This window comes from Hyla sarda, chromosome 2 (assembly GCF_029499605.1).
Source record: "Hyla sarda isolate aHylSar1 chromosome 2, aHylSar1.hap1, whole genome shotgun sequence".
In the NCBI taxonomy this organism is placed as follows: Eukaryota; Metazoa; Chordata; class Amphibia; order Anura; family Hylidae; genus Hyla; species Hyla sarda.
The window spans coordinates 71,089,560-71,113,505 of NC_079190.1; positions in this window are offsets into that span (position 1 = coordinate 71,089,560).

Sequence of the window (23,946 nt, forward strand, 5' to 3'; positions counted from 1 at the left end):
TGGATCCAAAATAAAACCTGCATATAAAAACACAAATTGAGCATATGCCACCAAGTCCTGAAAATAAAATATGAAGCAGGTAACAAAAACCTGGTGAACAAGATGACGACACTATTTAACCATTTTGTAAACTTCTATTAGTTTAAGAATGCGCCAGATATATCAAGGTGGCTTGTGCTGTTTGATAAATTTGAAAACCAAACCCCAGTCACCAAGTCACCTAGGTGACTGGGTATAAACCCCTAAACAAAGAATCCCCCCTCTTATAGGACCTTTTAATATTATGCAATAAAATGAAGTTTTACAACACACCAATAACAAGTGCATTAAAAAAAATTCAGCACAGTCCCACAAAATTATGCTCTCCTTTATGGAGTAGAGATTTTGTCACCAGCATCTGCAGGATGCTGTGCATGATGGAAACTAGGCTGTAATGTTTAAAATCCACAAACAATGTCTCCCCTACATGTTTTGTGGTAACAGACACGTCCTTCGGGGTTAAGAGACATATCGCCACGTGCAGGTGGAGGGACTGCCTTTTATAACATCAATTGGTCTGGACAAACTACACCAATAAAGTCCTACCTTATAGGCCAGAAGGAATTACTATCTCCAGTGACCTTTGTATAATAATGACCTGAACTGGTCACTGAGGTCACCCAAACTTCCTGTTGCTGATGTCACATGATCTTCCTGCATTCTCGCACAAGCGCGCGTACTTAATACAGTATAAGCGCTCATTAAAATACATGAGTCGCTGTATAGTCTTGCGCATGCGCGTGGACTTTTATCCCGGACAATTCCGAGCTACCGTGCATGTGCGCGGACATAGAAATAATCGAAAACTAACCACATTGAAATGTGCATATGACATTCAATGTTATATGCACATTCCAATGGAAATAGGCTGTAACCTGCATTATTAGGACTTCTACACTCTGTACCTGCTCAGATTATATCCAGTTCCTCTATATTATCACCTATATTCCACAACCATTGGCTCATGCTAACATTAATAACCACAAATACAGCGTATATATAAATATATCCTACATTTTATTAATACATTACGCTATAAATATGTGTAAAGAAGGAAGCAGGTCTTATTTGGTCCTTATTATCACCAATAGAAATTTAGATGTCATTGAGAGACCTAAGATCCATCATTATCTATAATACTTACCTTGGCTGCACGGTTATGTTAATACTTGTAAATTAGGATCCAAACTACAACATTATGGATGAACCTTGTCACTCCACTTGCTGATCAGATTTAAGGTGTCATATCCAGCCAGAAGGACACTATCTACTTTCTAATTTATACGTACAGGATAAAAATAGCCATAGACCATAAAAACCACTGGGGGATATACCAGGGGTAAGTATTACCTCATGACTAGACCTCAGGTGATTGCGAACACATCAATGTCCTACTCCCCACCAATTACACACGTGGAAAAACTGGACCATTATAATAAATTAATGTCAGTTATAAATAGTCAATATAGAAAAAAAAAATACAGAAACAGATCAATACTGTATGGATCATTATTATCAGTATGCAACAAACCTACAGAAAGGCTGTGAAGGAAAATGCCTCATTTAGACCGAATGGGCTTCTGGTACACAATCTGGAAATCCATCTGGATTCTTCTTGCAATGAAAGTTTATCCAGATCCCCTTTCTGTTGGCCAAGACGTTTTTGGCAGATTCCCCATAATTGGATATCAAAAATATTTTGGCTATGAGCCATTCTCATGAGTCTTGCAAGTGGTGTATCACTATTCGTCCAAATAGTGCTCAGATGTTTCGAAATACTCAAATTCATGTGTTGTCTAGCTGACATACAATTTCTGACAACTACACCATGCTATATCGATATTTTTTGTAGAGCAGTTAATGAACTACCGAATCTGATCAAGTGGGTTTGTGAATCCCTGTATTTTCAGTAAATATTTACATTATTCACAATGACCACATGGGAAAGACCCGATTACGAAGGTGGTTGGTCTAGTCTGAATATCTCCCAAGGTGAAAAATTACACTGGGCTAAAATGTCCTTCAAATTAGGTCCCCTTCTAAATGTCACCTAGGGTTTCTCGCCAACTACTTGTCTAAAGTCAGAATCAGAGTATAAGATTAGAGATGAGCAAAGTTATTGTAATTCGATTTGTCACAAACTTCTCAGTTGCTGACTTTAGCCTGCATAAATTAGTTAAGCTTTCAGGTGCTCCGGTGGGCTGGAAAAGGTGGATACAGTCCTAGGAGAGTCTCCAGCCTACCGGAGCACCTGAAAGCTGAACTCATTTATGCAGGCAAAAGTCAGCAAACGTGAAGCTGCGAGGTTCAAGACGAATCGAATCACTGTAACTTCGCTCATCTCTATATAAGATTGGCCAGAATCTACACAGTATGTTAAATATTCTGGTACTGTATCCATCATATATGCCAATGCATCTAATTTTAGTTGCAGTCTTGACTGCTCTGCTTAAAGTTAGCAGAGCCCTCCTGTCACTATTTTGTGCCTTCCTCAAATGAACCTGGGGATAGCCCCTATCCGTAAATCTCCTACAAAGCTCATTAGATTCATCTATGAAAGTTCAGAGTCAAACAATTGTGCCTAGCTCTTAAATTGTCCCACGGGGAGGCTTTTCCTCAACGTCACAGGGTGCCAGCTTTGCCAGTGAAGGCTGTTTGTAGATTTTGGTTTCCGAAAAAACTTGTTTGAATTTTATTGTCTTAGTCAATCGAGATTGTGAGGTCCAAAAAGTTAATTTGTCTCCCCCCAAAAGCAAAAGTAAAGTGCATCCCTATTATGCTGTCCCCATCCCACAAAATTAAAATCAATAAACCTACCCCAGAAAATAATGTGTTTAGTATACAGCTCGAAATCTTCAGAAAAAACAAACTCCCTCTCCCACCACCCAAGAAAGATTAGATGCACAGGTGGACCCCATAGCGGTGCCTTGTGTCTGGAAACATAAAGTGTCATAGAAAATAATTATGTGTCAACACAAAAGTGAGTAAATCAATTACAATTACAAACTCAGTATGTGCCTTAAAGTGAATACTCAGTGCATCCAAGAGTTTTTTTTTTTTTTTTTTACCGCAGTGATGCCCAAATCGTGTCTAATATTAGTGTATAGACCTTCAACATATATACTAACATGGTGGAATCAGTGACTGTCAAATCTTGTAATTTAGTGACTGTATCCTTAGTGTCATTGGGAAACGATAGAGGGAAGTGACGTGGTGCTAAGAATTGAACAACATAGATGCTGGCACCCTGTGTGAGGTTATAGTTTCTGGATACTATTGGTTGCTCCCTGAGGGGCAGTGTATCCTTATGTGTCTTAGGGAAGGAATAAAAGGTCGCAATTGTTGGACTCATCTATGGATGAATTTAATTTAATCTATAATCTATGATGTTCATTTCTTTGGCTGGTATAAAAAGGAGAGATTTTAATTCTTGTAGAAAAGGCACAGTAGGATCGGACCATAATCTACAATATTTGTCAGGGTCCTCCAATAGGGCCATAGGCATACGTACATATTCACTCTTATCTAAAATAAAATTTTCCCCCTTTGTCCAAGGTCTTTATTATTATGTCATTGCATTTCAAGTCCTCCAGTGCTTGACGTTCACCTAAAGTCAGATTTGAGTGTACCATGTTACATGCAGGTCTGATTTTCCATCTCCTTGGTTACTAGATTGACAAAAAAAAAAAAAAATGCGTCAATATTTCCATATTTTGAGATTGATGGTGTAACTCTACATTTAGGTTTTAGATTAGTTAGAGGACCCTCTCCCCCCCCCCCCCAGAGCCCATCTTATTCTCCCAAAAAAAAAAGACAGTCTTCCAGAGCTTCAAATGGCAATCAATTCATTACTTTGAGTTGTCAGAGTAGAATTAGTATGTTGTTGGTGCCACTTATGTAGAGATAGTTTACGGGCAAATAGATTTATATCTTTCACCCACGTGAAAGTATCAAATTTGGGCGTGGGGGTGAAAGATAATCCCTTCCTAAGTAATAATTCATCTGTAGATAAGGAGTGAGACGATAAATTGATGATCTGTAACCCAGTAGTGTTAGATGAATTATCACAAACTCGCAAGCTTGGTCTTCACTATTGGCCCAAATAGGTTTGTGGTTGCCGGAATGCTCTGCATCAGCAGACCACCCATATTGCCTGCACCTGTCCGAAACTGGGGAGGTGCTGTTGGGCCTAAAAAACAAGTCCTCTTAGTTTGTGAAAGTGATTGTGGGCCTGGATGTCTCGCTGAAGGGTATGTTAGATTCTCCTGTGCCAAATTGGGCATCAAAGGGTTTCCTCCTTGCATATTTACCATACTGCCCTGTACTTGAAAAAGGTTGTGACACAGGAGGCTACAAAAATGTAGAGCCATTGGGCCCTGATCTTGATGTCGGTTCTGACCATGCTTGTCCACTTCTAGGATTAGCGGAGTAAGGGGCCTTTTTATGTTGTGAGATGTAGGTCCTATTTTTGCCTCATTTGAATTTTCTTAGTGCTACCCCGCCAGCTACTACTGTCAGAGAAAAATTCCTCAGTCCCTGAAGTGTCAGTGTCTTGACGTTGCGAGTTTTATTGGGTAAAGTTACCCTTGTCACCTAGATCTGTATATGCCTTCCCGTTAGCAAAATCTGTGAAGTCCTTTTTGAAGGTTTCTAGATTTATTTGAAGTTTAGTCTCCAGGGAAGCAAACTCTGGATTGTTTATAAAGGCCTGAATTTTTTAATTTCATTTTTTAACTGGATATTGATAGTTTTAAGATATTTTTGTATTCACACAGATAATTGATCATACATAATGAGTTTTCAATTAATAGCTGTTCCCGGCCCTGCAGAAAAGTAATGTCGTCTGTGTGAATTGGGAGTAATCAGTTTTCTCTCAGGCCCCTATATACTATTTTTTGTTGTAAGCATGTTTCGAAGCTGGTAACTTCCCACCAAGACTTCAGTTTTTATAGGTATTAGTGAGATTACAAAATGCCTGTTGTATGTCAATTTGATTCAACGGGAGATTTTGTGTGGAGAACACATGAGTAGCTTCAGCATTCAACTGATCCAAGCTAAGTTTCTGTGATAGAAAACCTGCCATACTGCGGTGTCTTTAGTACAAAAAAGGGAAAATAAAAAGGGCATTAGCCCTATAACTAGAAGCACACAAATTGCCCAAGGCGGGGAAAAGGTACAATTAAATATGAAAACCAAACCCCAGTCACCAAGTCACCTAGGTGATGGGGTATACACCCCTAAACAAAGAATCCCCCCTCTTATTGGTGTGTTATAGGACCTTTTTTTTTTTAAAGTTTTACAAGTGCATAAAAAAATTAAGCAGTCCCACAAATTTATTATGCTCTCCTTTATGGAGTAGAGATTGTCACCAGCATCTGCAATATGCGTGAGGCAAACTAACCTGTAATGTTTAACCCCTTAAGAACACCCCCGTTCCAGAGTCCTTAAGGACTCGGACATACAGGTACGCCCTGTGTTTCTCCGTTCCCCGCCGCTCACTGGGAGGGGGTCGGACCGGGATGCCTGCTGAAATCATTCAGCAGGCATCCTGGCACAGTGTCGAGGTGGATCCTGAGCATCCCCCATATCTGCGATCGCCACAGATCGCCGGTAGATACAAACTGGCGATTCCGGGTCATGTGTTACCCGATGACCCGGAAAAGGAGAGAGATTGACCAGTGGTGTAATATATACCAATCATTCTCACGCAGTATGGGGAGGGGGAGGTGGGTGAAGGAGCATTTTGTTCCGTTCTGCCCACCACACATCTGTGAGCTGGTGAGCAGGACGGAGCCCTGTGCTGCCATCTTCCCCCCACCTCAGAAGAAAAGTTCTTCTGGCACTTTTAGCAATTAGGGACAGCTTTTTTGCATACTGTCTGTAGGTGTCTGCGGGTCAGTAGTCCTTTAGCTGCGTGACCCCGGCCCTACAGGGTCGCTGCGGTCTGTCCCCAGTATTTTTTGGACACACTTTTGCTAAATGTGTGGCCAGGCCTTCTTAGCTATTAAAAAGCGGTCTGCCACAGTTAGCTAAAGCCCACCTGCCGCTGATCAGTCCCTGATCAGCAACCAGCAGACCACGGGCCCGTGATTCCTGAGTTTGTTGGCGACTCAGGAATCAAGATTTACATAGTCTGGTTCACTGAAATGGACTTTCAGTTTTTTTTTTCAGTGACAACTTTGTCGATCTGATGGTGGACCAGACGAACCTGTACGCCCAACAGTTCGTCACCGCAAACTTGGGCTCATTTTTAGCTAGACTAAATGGAAGGTAACAGTCAATGCAGCCGAAATGAGGACCTTTTGGGGCCATATGCTGCATATGGGTCTAGTTAAAAACTGTGTCAGGCAGTACTGGAGCGGGGACGTCCCCTACTAGACCCGGGTTCGAGGCCATTCTGAAATGTTTGCATTATGCTGATAATGCAGCATCTCTTCCCCACACCACTACTTCGGGGCCAAATTTTGGGAGGCATATATCCCTGGGCAGGAGGTTGCTATTTGAGTCTCAACTTTAAGGGGAGACCCAGCTTCCAGCAATACATCCCAACCAAGCGAGCGCAGTATGGCGTAAAGATGTAAAAGGTACACTTGCAAGTTTATGGTGTATGAGAGACTAGGTTCCCATATTGAACCCCCAGAATGTCCCCCCACTCTGGGTGTTAGCAGGGGGGGGAATAAAAATCACTTGGGACCTTTTGCACCCATTTACGTGGATAACTTACACTAGTATCCCTCTTTTCACATCCCTCGCCGCCAGATCCACGGTCACTTGTGGGACAGTCCGGAAGAAGCAAAGGCCTTCCACCTCATCCCCTACACGCTCCTATCCGGGGTGAGTCCCTTGCCTTTTCCCATGAAAACCTGTTGCTGGTCTGGTATAAAGGACAAGAGGGATGGTCCTTATTCTCCCCACAATTTATGAGAACGGCAGCACCCCTGTCCCTGTGCGAGGTACTGTGGGACCGGTCCTCAAGCCTGATTGTATTCTGGACTACAACCAGTATATGGGGGAGTTGATCTCTCTGACTCAGTGTGACACTTGCCCCGATCATCCGGCCCTCTGCATTAAAAACTGCTTCAGGGAGTATCACATGGAGCACTAAATTGTTAATCCTTTCCCCCAAATTTCCCAGAATTCTACTCCTAAGTACCAATCCAGAGTACATAGTCTTCCAAATTTTAACCCCTCCCCCCCCAAAAAAAAAAAAAAAAAAAAAAAAAAAAATTAAAAATAAACCCCTCTCCTATTACCCCTAATAATTCCCCCCCCCCCCCCCCCCAAAAAAAAATGATAAAAAATGGGTAATTGGACACAGCATTGGGGGCTTGCAGTTGCCTCATATGTGCAGTGCTCTCTCCCCACCTGAGCGAGGTGCGCATTTGAGGTAACAGTTTAGGGACGGCCACACACCTCACATTCCCAGAATAATGATTGAGCATAGGGTTGGGGGCAGGCATCATATTTACTTACTTTCGGCTATACTCTGGGTCATCATTCTGGGAAAATAATTGGCATACCAGTATTAATATTGCAATTTTGTTGTGCACCCGCCCAGCACTTTACCCCATATGTGGATGTATTTCCATAATCAGGAGAAAAAGCCCTCAAACTTTTAACCCAATTTCTCCCATTACCCCTTGTGAAAATGCTAAAAATTGGGTAACCCCAGCATGTGTACAAAAAAAAAAAATCAAAGTTTTCAATTTACGGCCCACTGTTCAAAAAACCTGTGAGGTATAAGTACTCACTGTACCCCCCTTGTTACCTTCCTTGAGGGGTAGAATTCAAAATTGTGGTCACTTGCTGTTTTTTTAAAAAAAATTTTATCGATTTTATGTCAGAACCTCAACCGTTGCTGTGCAAAAGTACCACTTTAGGCCTCAAATCTCAGCGGTGCTGTCTCACTCCTAAGCCCTGTTTTGCACCCACATAATGCTTTTCTGCCTTATATGGGGTATATCCTTATTCTGGAGAAATTGGGCTACAAGTTTTGTGGAGTTTTTTTCTCTTATTGGTTAATACCAGCAATTTAGTATAAAAAAAATCTAATTTTTCACTTTTACGGCCCACTGTTCAAAAAACATGTGAGGTGTAAGTACTCACTATAACCCTTGTTACGTTACTTGAGTGGCTTAGTTTCCAAAATGGTGTCACATGTGCGGTTTCTGCTTTTCTTGCACAATGAGGGCTTTGTAAACTCACATGGCCCCAACTTCAATTCCAACAAACTTTTCACTCCAAGCACCCAATGGCGCTCCTATTCTGAGCATAGCAGTGCGCCCGCAGAGCACTTTACATCCACATAGGGGGTATTTTCTTTATCAGGCGAAATTGCGCTAATAATTGTGGGCCTTTTCCCCTATTACCCCATGAAATAATTAAACATTTGGGGGTAACACTATCAATAGTGTTAAAAATAAATAAATCAAACAAACACACATTTTTCACTTTTACGGCCCACTGTTAAAAAACTGTGGTGTAAGTACTCACTGTTACGTTCCTGGAGGGGTGTAGTTTCTAAAATGGTGTCACATGTGGGGGGGGGGGGGGGGTTCTGCTGTTCTGGCACCGTGGGAGGTTTGAAAATGCACATGTCCCCCAACTGAAATTTCAGCAATTCTCTCTCCAAAAGCCCAATGGCGCTCCTTCTTTTAGTGTGCCAGCAGAGCACTTAACATCCACATGAGGCATTTTCTTAATCAGGAGAAATTGGGCTTCAAATTTTGTGGTCCATTTTCACCTATTATCCATTGTGAAAAATGTTCCTTTAGCCCTGTGCCCAGGCTGCAAAAACTTTAAACTTTCCTTCCTACGTTTCCCCTTTCACTGATAACTGCATCCTGGTCCTATGGTCTTCTTCCTGGGGACGATGTCTCCTACTGCACTCAGCGTATCGTCGGCCGCATCGATGTCCCGCCTCAGGCGGTGATAGCCTGAGCACACTCATGTAAAAAGTCTGGGCCCCACCTTCTCCTTGCTGCCCAGGCTCCTTACATAACAGTGCGCTCAGCTTATCCCCGCCTGAGGTGGGACATCGATGCGGCCGGTGATATGCTAAGTGCAGTATGAGTCCCCGTCCCCAGGAAGCCCAGCACCGGAGGATCAGGACGCAGATATAAATCAGAGCAACGGGGGAACGTAGGAAGGAGAGTTAAAGTTTTTTTTATTTTGTAGGAAAATTTTCATTACAGCTTTCCTTTAAGCGGTTTAGTCTAAGTTTCATTATATTGTGGCAATTATGTGAAGGGTATGTATGTATTTATTGCATCAGTTCTGTATAAAGCCATATAGACAAATAAAAACACACGTATCTGCCTTTTTGGCACATTAGATAGGGCTTTGAGCCTGGACCAAGGGCCTACATTGAAGCTGAGCCCGCCCTACAAGTTGTGCACCCACTTCAGATGGAAAGTCTATGCAGTCCCACATACAAGGCCAAAAATTCTTATATTCATTGACAGAGCCTTTTTTATATAGCATCTTACATGTCATTTGATCTGTAAAAAAAATAAAAAAAAGATAATAGAAAAAAATATATAAAAAAATTAAAAAAGGGCAAATTTGGCGCATCGGTGGTTTCGCGACTTTGTCCTGAAGTGATTTTTGCCAAACCACAACGTCAAAAGGGGCAAAATTGATCACGTGACTTTTCTCCAAATATTACAAACCAACACCAGCTATCTTTGCTTCTGTGAAGCTGTTGTAAACATGTTTTGTAAGTAAACATCCCCCGCATGATAACATGCGTCAAATTTCTCCCACCACGTGCGACTTGATTAAGTAGGTGGTGCATGTACATGTAACTAGATCCTGATAAAGTTAGTTTTAAGAATCATCCAGTGTGTGAACTGGTGCGCTAATACACTTGGATGGAGAATTACCAGAGACTGTTCTTTCCAGTTTTTGGGCTAAATCTGTAACTCCATTATATCTTTCCGTAGCATGGCTTCATATTTTGGATTGCAGCTGAAGTGTGATCAATACTTTAAAAGGTAGTTTTGCAGCCAGATGTTTGCGGAAAGCTTATAGAAAAGTATGAAGTGCACCACACACACTCTTGTGCGACCTTTCTTCACTCCTTGTGGGTTTTCTGGGTACACTGAAATGTAATTTAATTTTTTTTTTAAGTGTAGCATTCTCTGTTTTCATCTGGTGTTTCTTAGATGAGGTCTTTTATATTTACATGTTTTTTTTTTACAAGGAAAATAAATAAAAATTCTGAGAAAGCCTTAGGCCAAGTTCACACACAGTATTCGTCAATGCAAGGATTGGTTGCAAAACCCAGAAAAGCTGCAATGCTTTCCATTAGTAGTTCTGGTTAGTTCCACTCCTGTTTTCAGCTAACTATACTAAATAATAAAATACCATGTATGAACCCACCCATAGAACAGTGTTATCTGGCGTATTAAGGACACATCTTTGCATCTGTGCTATGGCTACGAGTCCCTGCCTAACTGAGTCTTGTGACCTGAACTAACCTGTTCAGGGTAAATTCACATGGTGGATCTTCTAAGTTTCCTGCTGCTTTAAAAGCTGCAGGTTCAGCGACAGCAGATTTTGTTGACTTTAATGGGGTCTGCTGCAGATTCTCAGCAGCGGGAAATTTGCAGAAGGTCCATCTGTGTATAACGTACCCTCACAGGATTTTTTTGGAAAACAAATGCAGTTTAAAAACCTGTTGCTTTAAAAACAAACTTCTGATATGTCCTAGACACATCTGCCCCTCCTAGGCGATAGTGGTGCGGTTGTGCCAGTGAATCGGCTTATGTCCTACAGCCTTTGGCTGTCCAGGCATGCTGGGAATTGTAGTTTTGCAATAGCAGGAGGCGCACTTGTTGGGAAACACTTTCACTAGATCACTAGAACAAGTAGAGAGATGTGCACGTCTGAGCGCTTCTCTCGCTCAGTTCCAGCAGCTGAGACAATTCCATAAACTAAGACCAACTTTGTCTCGATCAGGCTGTGCAGAGCTGGAAGAGAACACATTTAGATTTACACTTGTCCTTCCTGTTGGATTCCAATCCGGCTTTGTAAAAAAAAAAAAAAAAAAAAAAAAAGAAAAAAAGAAATAAAGAAAAAAAAGGCACACTCACTTGGTGTTTCCGTCTGAGCCTAAAAGCACTGAAAAACCACTAGTGTTTGATTTTCAGACATTGCAGCATGTTGAGACTGGCCTTTTTAAAATAAAATCTTACCTTTTTCCCTGCTTTTTTTTTTTTTTTTTTTTTTTTTTTTTTTTAAGTTGAGGGGGAAAAAAACTAAAAAATAAAAAAGTCAAAACAAACACCCCACAGGGACAGGAAAACCTGCCAAAGGAGAAAAACATGCAATTTCCACACAAAGGCAAAATCAGCAGGAAAATAAAAAAAAAAACCACTGGAAAATACAGTGACAGTTTCGGTCCAAAAATCGCTGGCAAACAAATGGGAGCCTTCACCTAAGATACAGAATATAATGTCCCACCATCACTTTTAATGGCCAGACAGTCTAGAAAGTTCTCTTTTTAACGTGCTTGTAATTTGGAAACATGAATGTGTTTGATTTGACAGTGCAACATGTCTAACTTTGCAGAGTAAGCATATAGCACTTTGTGTGTGTGTGTGTGTGTGTGTGGGGGGGGGGGGGGGTCTTTTCTTTTTTACAGCACTGTTTCACTCGGTTGCTTGAGCTGATCCAGCTCTAGGCAAGAAGTAATCCAATACAGTGACATTTGTTATAATGCTGGAGCAGCTGGGTCTAACAAGACTCCGAATCAGCCCTGATTGTAAGGCATACCAGTGAACGTGGCCACTTGCCAATCCCAGAACTGCAAAGTGCTCCGAGCAGGCAAGGGTCAGGGGATCAGGGAAAAGTTGAAATGAAACACACAACTAATCTTGGTCTGACTGCAAAGCCCGATTCTTGTAGTTTGAGTTCTTCCAGCCGCCAATACACCTAAAATAATTAGTACCTCAATTTGTTAACATTTCCAAATTCAAGAGTGCAGTCAGTGAATAGAAACCATGTTTATCTCCATTGGCAGACAGTCATCATCACAGATCTTGCTATGAACTGGGATTCCACTGACCTGTGGACATGGTATAAACTGCATAGTACCACCACAATGGACCGACTTCTAAAAGGGAAACATTGGGGTGACAGCAACCCAGGGCTCAAGTCCTGCAGGAACTCATGGGAACGGAGTTCCTGCACTTTTTCCACAGCAGGAACACAGTTCCCATTAGCAGGGGTCCTGCAGGATAGGGGATAAGACGTCTGATCGTGTGGGTCCCGCTGTTGGGGACCCCCGCAATCTCAGCTGCGGCACCCCAGACATCCTGTGCACGAAGCGAACTTCGCTCCGTGCCGGAGGACTGGTGATGCAGGGCAGAGGCTCGTGACGTCACAGTAATGCCCCCTCAAGTGGAAATCTAGGGTGAGTTCCCACACTTTTTTTCCCCAGGACTTGACCCCTGCAGCAACCCATTGCGGAAGCCTAGCCATAAATATCTGCATATGGTCTAAGTAAAACAATGCCAGCCAAGAAGCGCAACTCTCATACTGTCCATATACTGTACAGAGCAGGGAATATCTATTTACCGTATTTTTCGCCATATAAGATGCTCCGGCATGTAAGACGCACCCAATTTTAAAGGAGGAAAATCTAGAAAAAAAAAAAAAAGATTCTGAACCAAATACTGTAGTAAAATATTTTATATCAGTATAGTTCCCCCACAATAGTTGTCAGTATAGTTCCCCCACAATAGTCGTCAGTATAGTTCCCCCACAATGGTAGGCAGCTTCCCCCCCCCCCACACACACAATTGTTGGCAGTATAGTTCCCCCACAGTAGTTGGCAGTATAGTTCCCCCACAATTGTAGGCAGCTCCCCCCCCCCCACAATAGTTGGCAGTATAGTTCCCCCACAATGGTAGGTAGCTCCCCCCCCAGACATACAGCTTCCAGCCATATACAGTGTACGGCTGGAGGCTGTATGTCTGTGTGCTGCCCCCACAATGTTCCGGTCACCGCTCCTCTGGCCCGGTGTCACAATCTACTGCTATGGCCTATGGACCATAGCAGTAGGTGCCGGGACCGGAACACTGAAGATTACGCACCGCCGGTCACTCACCAGGCCCCTGGCGGCGCGCGGCTTCCTCCGGTCCTCCTGCGCCTCTATGGTTGTACGCACGGGACGTCACTGAGGTCCTGTGCGTACAACCATAGAGGCGGAGGATCGGAGGAAGACCGGAGGAGGACGCACGGGGAATGGTTAGTGAGAGAAAGAAAGAGACAGACAGAGAGACACAGACAGAGAGAGAGACAGAAAGAGATTTATAGTTTGGGCACCCCATTTGTATTAATGTGCATAAAGAAGCCGAGGAAAGTTTGAAAAATCTCCAAAAAAGGCATCAAATTACAGACGAGACATTCTTATAATATAATATGTCAACAAAAGTTCGATTTTATTTCCATCATTTACACTTTCAAAATAACAGGGAAAAAAATGGCATCTGCAAAAGTTTGGGCACCCTGCAGAATTAATATCTTGTACTGACCCCTTTGGCAAGTATCACAGCTTGTAAACGCTATTTGTAGCCAGCCAAGAGTCTTTCAATTCTTGTTTGAGGTATCTTTGTCCATTCTTCCTTACAAAAGTTTTCCAGTTCTTTGAGAATCAAGTTAGCATCCAAAATTTGCTGAAATTTTATTGAATCCATTTTTACTTCTACTTATGAGATGTTCCCTGTGCCACTGGCTGCAATACAACCCCAAAGCATGATTGATCCACCCCCATGCTTAACAGTTGGAAAGAGGTTCTTTTCATTAAATTCTGTTCCCCTTCTCCTAACGCACCTTTGCTCATTCCAACCAAAAAGTTCAATTTTAACCTCATCGGTCCACAGAACCCGTTTCCAAAATGCATCAGGCTTGTCTATATGTTCATTTGCAAAGTTCAAATGCAGATTTTTGTGGCGAGTATGTAGAAGAGGTTTTCTTCTGATGACTCTTCCATGCAGACCATATTTGTACAAGTATCTCTTTATAGTGGAATAGTGTACCACAACTCCAGTGTCTGCCAGATCAAACATGGGTTTTTAATTGTTTTTCTCACAATCCTGCGAGCTGTTCTGTCTGATATTTTTCTTGGTCTTCCAGATCTTGCTTTAACTTCCACTGTTCCTGATGACTGCCATTTTTTAAAGGGGTTATCCAGGAATTTTTTTTTAATATCTATCAACTGGCTCCAGAAAGTTAAAACACATTTGTAAATTACTTCTATAAAAAAAAAAATCTTAATCCTTTCAGTACTTATAAGCTGATGAAGTTGAGTTCTTTTTTGTCTAAGTGCTGTCTTATGACACGTGTCTCGGGAACCGCCCAGATTACAAGCAAATCCCCATAGCAAACCTCTTCTACTCTGTGCAGTTCCCGAGACAAGCAGAGAAGTCAGCAGAGAACACTGTTGCCAGACAGAAAACAACAAGTCAACTTTAGCAGCTGATAATTATTGAAAGGATTAAGATTTTTTAATAGAAGTAATTTACAAGTCTGTTTAACTTTCTGGAGCCAGTTGATAAAAAAAAAAAAATAATAATAATTTTTATAATTTTCCTGGAATACCCATTTAATTACATTCTGAACAGAGATTATTGACATCTGAAAATGTTTTGCTATCTTCTTATAGCCTTCTCCAGCTTTGTGAGAGTCAAACTATTTTCAGTTTTAGATTTCTAGACAACTACTTAAAAGAACCCATGGTTCTGATTGTTGGGGCAAGGTCAGATGAGTCTGGGCATTTAAAACCTGTGAGATTGACATCACCTGGTCTTCCCAGATGATGATTGAGAACAATCCATGACACTGGCAGGTCTCAGCTTTGCAAAGGGGGCAGGGCATGCTATAAATTCTGCAGGGTGCCCAAACTTTTGCAGATGCCATTTTTATTTTTTTTTGAAAGTGTAAATGATGGAAATAAAATCTAACTTTTGTTGACCTATTATAAGAATGTCTACTGTAATTTGATGCCTATGAGATTTTTTCAATCTTTCCTTGGATTCTTTATGCACATTAATACAAATTTTTACTTGGGGTGCCCAAACTTTTGATCCCCACTGTATTAGAAAGGTTAATCTTTTGCCAAGATGTACAAAATATAAAAAGTTCTTGTAACTTAAAGTGCCCATTTAAAATAATCCTAAAATCTTTCAGTTTTCTTTCTGGACACCAGGCCAAAATATGCTAAGAATTTCTCTTCTGTCAAGAAAACTTGTCCAGCAGTGTCCTCTTTATCAGACAGGATTACAGTGAAAAAGGGACACCAATATATATTTATCTATATACAAGTCATGGCTGCAAATGTTGGCACCCCCTGAAATATTTCAAGAAAATTAAGTATTTCTCACAGAAAAGGATTGCAGTAACACGTGTTTTGCAATACACATGTTTATTTCTTTTTTGGTTTAGTTCCAATATACACAAAGGGGAGGGAAAAGAGCAAATTTGACATGTCACACCAAACTCCAAAAATGGGCTGGACAAAATTATTGGCACCCTTTCAAAATTGTGGATAAATAAGATTGTTTCAAGCATGTGATTCTCCTTTAAACGCACCTGGGGAAAGCAACAGGTGTGGGCAATATAAAATCACACCTGAAAGCAGATAATGAGAGAAGTTCACTTAGTCTTTGCATTGTGTGTGCGCCACACTAAGCATGGACAACAGAAAGAGTAGAAGAGAACTGTCTGAGGAATTGAGAACCAAAATTGTAGAAAAACAACAATCTCAAGGTTACAAGTCCATCTCCAGAGATCTAGATTTGTTTTTGTCCACAGTGCGCAACATTAATCAAGAAGTTTGCAACCCATGGCACTGTAGCTAACCTCCCTGGACGGAAGAGAAAAATTGATCAAAAGGTTTCAACGCAGGATAGTCAGGATGGTGGATAAGCAGCCCCAAACAAGTTCCAAGAGATAGTCAGGCTGTCCTGCAGGCTCAGGAAGCATCAGTGTCAGCGCAAGCTATCCATCGACCTTTAAATGGACCCCACTGCTGACAGACAAAAAAGCAAGACTACATTTTGCCAAAGTGAACTTTAGTAAGCCAAAATCCTTCTGGGAAAATGTCTTGTGGACAGATGAGACCAAGATAGAGCTTTTTGGTAAAGCGCATCATTCTACCGTTTAACAAAAACAGAATGAGGCCTACAAAAGAAAAGAACACAGTATCTACAGGGAAATATGGTGGAGGTTCAATGATGTTTTGGGGCCGTTTTGCCGCCTCTTGCACTGGCTGCCTTGAATGTGTGCAAGGCATCATGAAATCTGAGGATTACCAACAGATTTTGGGTTGCACTGTACAGCCCAGTGTCAGAAAGCTGGGTTTGCATCCGAGATCTTGGGTCAAGATCAAGCAGGACAAAGACCCCAAACATACATCAAAAAGCACCCAGAAATGGCCGGCAACAAAGCGCTGTAGAGTTCTGAAGTGGCCAGAAATTAGTCCAGATCTAAATCCCATTGAACTTCTGTGGAGAGATCTTAAAATTGCTGTTGGGAAAAGGCACCCTCCAATAAGAGAGACCTGGAGCAGTTTGTAAAGGAAGAGTGATCCAACATTCCGGCTGAGAGGTGCAAGAAGCTTATTGATGGTTATAGGAAGCGGCTGATTTCAGTTATTTTTCCAAAGGGTGCACAACCAAATCTTAAGTTAAGGGTGACAATTTTGTCTAGCCCATTTTTGGGTTTGGTGTGACATTATGTCCAATTTGCTTCCCCCCCCCCCCCCCCCCCCTCTTTTTCTGTTTAGTTCCAATACACACAAAGGGAATAAACATGTGTATAGCAAAACATTTGTTACTGCAATCCTTTTCTGTGAGAAATACTTCATTTCCAGAAAAATGTTAGCGGTGCCAACATTTACCGCCATGACCATCTATACATCTTTATATTAGTCATCATTCACATTACCCGATTTAGAGCTTATTCTCCTCCTTGCAGAATAATCCCTGAACAGGTCACAGAGCATATGTCTACAAATCTTGTCCATAGCTATTGTGCCAATGTCAATTAGTCCATTAGTATACAAAGTATCTCTAAATGCTGTTAAAAATAGCAAAGGAAACATTGCCACCCCCATTGTGGTTGACTAAAAAACAAAAAGGAACATATTTCGGTATCTGGAGCACCCCACAAGACCAGTTATGAAGATGTTCTGATCAAGTTGTCTAATTACAATTTTGCTCTTGCTCAGGTGCTTATATTTAAGAATGGATTGCTCACGTGCTGCCTGATATCCCACACTTTGTCAGTTCACCGGTCAGTGGTTGATCAGTTCATACAGCCTACCACAATACGAGGAGGAACATCTTCAGTTATTCATCCATTTATGCAATACTTGCTAATGCTAAACACATCCATTTACACTGATCATTTGCTGGTTGCGCCCCATGAACATTATTTAATACAGATGGAAACATTTAAATTGTTCCAAAGTCATAGTCATCTATTGGATTTGCAATGAAAATAATCTTTCAGTAACTACATCCAGTCTTAAAATTAATGCAGGTTCTCTGAAAACAGATCAGAGAACACACTCCTGTATATGATAAACATACACTACAGTAGAGTCTCCCAATAGCGGACACTCACGGGGAATTTAAAAAAAAAATGACCGAATATTGTTCTCACTCCAGAATGTGATATCTATCTATCTAAAACTCAACGTGTGTGTGTGTGTATGTATGTATGTGTGTATGTATGTATGTATGTATGTATGTATCTACCCCCATTTGTGAGGGTCGGGTTTTTGTTTAAAGTCCCATGCAAATCAATGGGAAATGTACATTCCCACATAACTTCCATATGGCTGGAGATATTTCAATACCTGGTACACATATTACGGATCGGGACAGGAGGAAGGGACAGGAGGTACGGGACGGGATAGGAGGTCGGGATAGGAGGACGGGATAGGAGGTCGGGCTATGACAATATATGAGGACGGGATATGAAGTCAAATGCTTCCTCCTCTGTTTATTTTCCTCCCCAACAAGGATTAGGAAGGAAAAACCAGGCAACACCGGGTACTCAGCTAGTTACCTATAAAACATGATAAAAAAGGGATATTACAGTAGAATCTCCCAGTGCTGTTTCATCCCCTTTATACCCTGTGCCACATTATTTCCCCATGCCAATTTACCACATCCCTTAACCCCTGTGCCACATAATTTCCGGCTCCCTTTATTACCCTGTGCAAAGTCATCACCCCCCTCTTTATGAAGTGGCATAGGGGGATAAAGTTGGAATGAAATAGCACAAGGGGGGGGGGGGGGAAGGATCAAGAGGAAATAAAAAGGGAGGCATGATTTGGCACAGGGGTTGGGGGGGGGGGTGAATGATGTGACCGGCAAACATAAAGAAGCAGGAGACCACTGTTAACAGCGGTCTTCTGCAGGGGGGTACTTCTGGGCCCCTTACTGGGGTATTGGCTGTACCCACTGATGGCGGCCCTGTGTACAAGGTAGGGCTGGCACATAAGCCTGGTTGTCCCCTATTGGGAGCGTTTTATCTCCGTTCGGGTGTGCCCCCATCCGCTATTGGGAGTGTCCCCTATTAGGAGGGTGCAAATACATTAAGTCTTATGGGACTCTGCCAGGGAATTAAAAAACTGTCTGCTATTGGGAGGTGTCCTCTAAGGGATTCTACTGTATATGGATTAAGCATTGGGACATCTATAGGAATTTTCAGGACATCCTATTCTAAGCACATTAATATAGAGGCAGACCACCTATCTTTTTAGCCATTATAGCTTTACTCTTCTGGGAAGACATTCTACAAGATTTTGAAGGTGTATATGGGACTTTTTTATTCATCCAGTAGAGCACTTTTTTTTTTTTTTTTTTAAGTCAGACACTGATGTTGGAGGAAAAGGCCTGGACCACAATCTCTGTTCTAGTTTATGCTGAAGCATTAAACATTTTAATTTATTGGAACTAAGTGTCCTAGGCACAGGTGTGCACAGCCTATTGCATTAAAGGAGAACTCCAGATCATAAAAATTGTCCCCCATAGTGCCGGCAGTAAAAAATTAAGATGAACATACCTTCCTCCGGTCCCCCGGGGCCTGCGGTAACCATCTCCGGTTTCCGTCGCAATCCACTTCCTGGTTGCCGGTGGTCGGATGAATCAGCCAATCACCAGCCGCAGCGCAGTCCGACTCGGCCGGCGATAGGCTGAGCGGTAGTGCGACTTTTTCGGCCGCAGGTGGCGGTGTAGTAAATAAATTTTGTGTCCTGAAGCGTTTTCACACTGCCGCTCAGCCTATCGCCGGCCGAGTCGGACTGCGCTGCGGCTGGTGATTGGCTGATTCATCCGACCACCGGTAACCAGGAAGTGGATTGCGGCGGAGACCGGAGCCGGTTACCGGAGGCCCCGGGGGGAGCGGAGGAAGGTAGGTACATCTTTATTTTATTTTTTTTACTGCCAGCACTATGGGAGACAATTTGTATGGTCTGGAGTTCTCTTTTAAGTGTGTACCCAAAAGCCACACCCCCAACCACATCTTCAGCCACGACCTCTAACCACATTTAGCTTCCTTTATATATTTAACTGCTGTTCAATACTACACCACACATGTGTAGTCAGCACTTTTTTTTATTTTTTTATTTTTTATTTTTTTTTAATAAAGTGCCCCTCTATAGAGAATGAATGGAGCACTGGTCCACTCCATTTCAGGAAACATTTCACTTTCATTCTGGTTATCTGTGAGGGTCTCAGCAGTCAGACCCCCCCACTGATCACCTATTTATCCCCCTATACTATGTTTAAAAGTTTTTTTGTATCATTATCCCTTTTTGTTATGTGATGATATTAGGTGACCCCCCAAAAAACAAAAGTTATTTTTTTTACGTTTAGGCCATTCACCATATGAGATTATTAACATTATATTTTTACAGTTTGGATATGTGGCGATCCTATACAGAATATAGCATCCTGCCCATCCAGTGTAGCAGAGGTTTCCTTTAGTGTCCATCTTAAGCACACACTACTCAGGACTCATTAATGTTATGCTATGGTTAATGTATTGGAATTTTCTGTGTACCTGTTGCTTTAAGCCTTTTAGGAACTTTGTTAGGGGAGTGTGTATGAGGTGAACCATGTGACTTATGTGCCCAATGGGAGTCCTCCAAATCTGCCCCTTATATAGTGATGTAGGAATTCAGAGTTCAGTTCAGGAGAGGAGAGAGTTTGAGCTGAGGTACAGATTGGAGAAGTCTGGAGTGAGTCTGAGGTGTTCTGAGGAGGCATCAAGTCTAATCCTGCAGCCACCCATCTGCTAAAGAATAACCCCAGTACCCAGGTGAATGTCAAGCCTAGCAGTAAGCACTTAAGTCCTGGGGATTCAAGTCAGTCATACAAGTCCCTAAAGTCAAGCGTGGGTTGCCATACAGCAAGTCAACCATACACAGCACAATCAACTACAAGTCCCAGCAAGCTGATGAGCTTCCAAGGTTCACCTTGCACCTCTCTTTATACCAATCTGAGCTGTAACAGATTTTATCATCTATCCTGCCTAAGTAAAGTCAGTTTTTCCGTAACCTTGCGTCGGAGTAAGTATTACCCCGTGCCTGGCCCAGGAGAAGCTGGTTCAACCTCGGGTGGTGTATTGGCCAACCATGCCCTGGCATCACAAAAAGGTTAATTTGCACATTACCCTCACCAAACACCATACACTTTTAGGCATATGCCAATACCAAATGTTTAATCCCTCTCTAATTTGGCTGTCCGGGCATGCTGGGAGTTGTTTTGCAACAGCTGGAGGCACCCTGGTTGCATCTTCCAAGAAGGCATAGGGCTGTTGGGCCACTACTCAGAGTTTAGAATATCCATAACCGATGGAGAAGAGATGTGTCAACCCCTTCTCTGCAATCTCCCAGCTTCATCTACAGCTTAGCAAATACAGCTAAATATAGGGAGGAACACCACCCTGTGCTATGTAAACAGAGTGCATACACAGGAGTAAATATATTTTGCTTTCATATGTTCAGAGAAGATATGACTGTAGACACTGATACGTCATTACACGTGCAGAACTGCTAAACTCCCTAATCTCCAGTGGCACAACAATCCTTTAAATATCCCTAAGTAGATGTGCATCCTTTATAAGTGTATATCACGCCACAGTAAAAATTATATATATATATATATATATATATATATATATATATATATATATTATATATTTTTTTTTTCTATACACACACTATAGAACATTAGAAAAGACCAAACCCTGTCTGATCGGTGCTGACACTGGCAGACTGTAGGGACACTGCACCCTATTATGGTAACACCCCACTAACAATTTATTCATAGCTTCTCCTAGTGCCTCCTAAGATGGGGACACAGCAGGGAACCAGAGGTGCTAAATTTAGGAAGTATATTCTACAGTATGACTGTTCACATGTAGTATTTTGCTAATTCAATTTTTACACAAAGTTTTTCTACTGCAGAATGAAGAAAAAAAAAAGTGTGAATATGCTACAATACTGTGAATCCACGTTCACACGGACCGCCAATGATGGACCGCTAAATTGTGCCTCCATCTGTGCCTGCTCATAGTGGCAATCCGCTGCTATGAGCAGACACTCTGCATTGTACAAGTCGCTGCGCTCATGTGCGGTGTACTCGCACACATTGCGGCAGCTCCCCCTGCCCTGAGCTAGGCCAAGAGCAGCCGTGATGTTCGTATGCTGCGCATGGCGACTTGCACATCGCAGCATGTCTGCTCGTAGCGGCGGATTGCCGCTATGAGCAGGCACAGATTGAGGCGCAATGTAGGGGTCCATGGTCGGTGGATCAGCAGCATATAATATGCTGCGGATCCTTCTGTAAACTCGGCCTAAGGGTACATTCACATGGGTGGATTAACTGCGGATTTTGGGCACTAGTATCAGCTGCAGAAAATGCGCAACGGATTTTGCTACCATTGACTTCAATGGGTCAGAAGGAAAATTTGCAAATCTATTGCAGATTTTCTGCTGAGCCATTGAACTCAATGGTAGCAAACTCCACTGCAGAAAGTCCGCAGGTAATCCGCCCATGTGAATGTACGATTCAGGCTAGGTTTCCACACAGGATTTTCCTGGAGTTCTTTTTGAAAACTGCCTCTGCAGTCTTGGAGCCAGTTAGAAGTGGATCCAGTAGGAAGAAGTACAAGTCCTTCCTCTATATTTTCTCATTCCTTCTGAATACACTTCTGGCTTTGGCTCAAAAACTGCATCGGCAGTTTAAAAAAAAACGCCAGAAAAAAAACCTGTGTGGAACCCTCACTTCCAGGTTGTTTAAACCCCACTCCAGTTTTTGGAGCAAAGCCAAGAAATGAAGGACTTCTACTTCTATTTCCACATTCTTTTGGTTCCCCTCTTGGTTTTACATACAGCAGTTTACAAAAATAGCAATGGAGCCATTCTTAGTCTGCAGGAGTCTTACCATATACTGAGGTAGGTTTGTGTTGTGGTTTCATGTTTTATCTGTGAAAATAGCTGTATTTTACAGCTAAAACATGTTAAAGGGACCCATCACCATTAAATTGCTAGCTATCAGCATCATGTCATAGCAGGAAGAACTGAGAAATAGATATATATTAGGGATCGACCGATAGATTTTTTTTTTTTTAGGTCTGATATCGATAATCTGTCACCTTTCCGGCCGATAACTTATATCGGAATATCGGTATATGCTATTGGCTATTTCAACCCCCCCCAGCGGGGCAGAAGCAGTTGCAGATCAATGATTTAAAGCGGGCACTTTAAATCAATGAACTGCAGCGGCTTTTGCAGGGCCAGAGACCACTGCCGCCCACTTCTCTCCCCTGCCTGTCCTGAGGTCCTGAGTCTAACCACCACAGTTGCCCCATCAACTCCCCCCCCCCCCCCCCATCCTCTGCCCACATACCACCGCTGCCCCATCTCCTCCCCGGTGTTATAATTACCTGTTCCTGGGGGTCCGCGATCCTTCTGGCTCAGTCGGCGTCCTGCGCTTTCACTGTGCGCAATGACGGTGACGTCGCGTTGGGGACGTCACTTGTCATTACGCAGCGCACAGCAACAGCGCAGGAGCCAGGAGGATTGCGGACCCCAGGAACAGGTAATTATAACACCCAGGATGGGGGGAGGCGATGGGGCGGCAGTGGTATGTGGGCACAGGATGGGGGGGGGGGCTTTGGTGATAGTCTCTGGTCGAGGGGGGGAGGGGCATTATCGGCAAGGTAATTGCCGATACCGATAATGTCCAAAATAGTGAATATCGTACGATAATATTGGCCAAACCGATAATCGGTCGATCCCTAATATATATCTATCTTTGTGGGAAAAGATTCAGTATAACTTTTCTTATTGACTGAAATCCCTGTTCTTTCTATTCTTAGGAGTCCAATGGGTGGTGTCACTGATGGAACCACCCACTGGACTCCTTATGGAAAGATCAGATATTTCAATCAGGTTACACTGAATATTTTCCCACAAAGATCAATCTGCTCAGCTCCTCCGGCTCTAACATGATGTTGGTACATCAGACTACTTTTAGAATGTGACAAGTTTCTTTTAACGGGGTTTCACCTGTAAATAGTGCATTAATTCCTGCAAAATTGTGCTTAGGCTATGTTCACATACAGTATTTTGGGCCATCTTTGAAAGAGAATTATTGGCCAAACACAACCTTAGGTTTAAGTGAAACTTTAGTCCCTCAGAGCAACTGCATTTTAGCAGCCCTGGCTCAGAGAAATTTATCTGTATGGCCACCATATTTTCCCCAGTAAGATCAAATACCGGGTGGGAGTTTTCACAGCTATAACTGCAGTGATCAGGTGACTTGCTGCCATTTCAGCTGTGGCATCTATTGATGCAATGTTGAAGGATTTTGCTTTAGT